The following is a 1683-nucleotide window of genomic DNA, read 5'->3' on the forward strand; positions in this document are numbered from 1 at the left end:
CTGGCTCTAGGTGGGTGATCACGCCTTCGTGGTTATCTGGGTCATGAAGCTCTTTTTTGTATAGTTCTTCTTGTATTCTTGCCACCTCTTCTTAATATCTTCTGCTTCTGTTAGGTCCATACCATTTCTGTCCTTTATTGTGCCCATCTTTGCATGAAATTTTCCCTTGGTATCTCTAATTTTCTTGACGAGATCTTGTCTTTCCTATTCTATTATTTTACTCTATTTCTTTGCATTGATCAATGAGGAAGGCTTTCCTATCTCCTTGCTATTCTTTGGAACTCTGCATTCAGATGGGTATATCTTTCCTTTTCTCCTCTGCCTTTAGCTTCTCTTCTTTTCTCAGCTATTTGTAAGACCTCCTCAGACAACCATTTTGCCGTTTTGCGTTTCTTTTTCTTGGGGATGGTCTTGATCACTGCCTCTTGTACAGTGTTATGAACCTCCATCCATAGTTCTTCAGGCACTTTGTCTATCAGATCTAATCCCTTTAATCCATTTGTCACTTCCACTGTATAATCGTAAGGGATTTGATTTAGGTCATAACCTGAATGGTCTAGTGGTTTTCCCTACTTTCTTCAATTTAAGTCTGAATTTGACAATAAGAAGGTCATGATGTGAGGCACAGTCAGGGGAACCTAGGAAAGGTCTCCCTTGGCGACCCCAGCCAATGGTTGGGGCCAGAATTAAGCCCACCTGCTTCCGGTTTCTTTCCCGCCTCCTAACCCTGAGTTGTTGGGCCTGGGGTGCGGGCTGCCGGGTTCTCCTGGTCCCGCCCAGCTGGTGCGGGGTCTAGTTGAAAGCCTAGGGAACGGCCTTTGGCAGGATTTGAAGGGGGGACGGGGAGGGGCCTACTGCTTGCGGCCCCGCCCCCTTCGCCTGTCCGCCCGCGGGCGGATCCGCCGGCCTCCAGCTTCAGTGGGCGCTGGGTCAGTGTCCCCGAGGCAACTCATCAGCCGAGGCATGGGCTTCTGCCCGCAAGTGTCGGCGCCTAGGCACGGGGGCACAGCCTGGTTCGGTCCCATGATGGGCTTCGGGGCGAACCGGCGGGCCGGCCGCCTTGCCCTCCTTCGTTCTGGTGGTCCTGCTGGTGGTGATCACGGTCCTCGCCTTCAATTGCTGGAGCATCGCCTCCCGCCACGTCCTGCTTCAGAAGTGCAGGGCCGGGTCCTGCGCACCGAGGGGGTCCGCGGGCGCCAGGAAAACCCAGTTCGGGCCTCCTGCTGTAGGTGGACTGGCACGAGAAACAGACTGACCAGAAAGAGGCCGATTACGGCCGCCTCAGCAGCCGGCTGCAGACCAGGGAGGGCCTGGGGAAAAGATGTGAGGATGACAGGGTAAGGACGAACCCTTTTCCGTCAACCCCCGTAGTTTCTTTCAGCTCCGTGGTGGGGGTGTTCGCCTGGCTGTGGCTGCCTCTGCCTTCCAGAATTGCAGCCTTGGAGGCTCTCTTTACTGCTAACAACCCTACTTCTGTCAGGCTTTAATTGGTTTACCACTGCCTGCTAGATGAAACTTTTAAGTGTTGGTTTCTCAGGAGTGGAGTCTACCTGGATGCCGCCTTTTCTCCAAGTTCAGCTGCTGATCATCTCGCCTATCTATGTGGCTGGACGCCTTACCTTTACAGATACACAGATCTAGAGACTGCCAGATTTGGTGTGAGTATTGTTGCCTTATCCTTTA

This window comes from Dama dama, chromosome 13, assembly GCF_033118175.1.
Source record: "Dama dama isolate Ldn47 chromosome 13, ASM3311817v1, whole genome shotgun sequence".
In the NCBI taxonomy this organism is placed as follows: domain Eukaryota; kingdom Metazoa; phylum Chordata; class Mammalia; order Artiodactyla; family Cervidae; genus Dama; species Dama dama.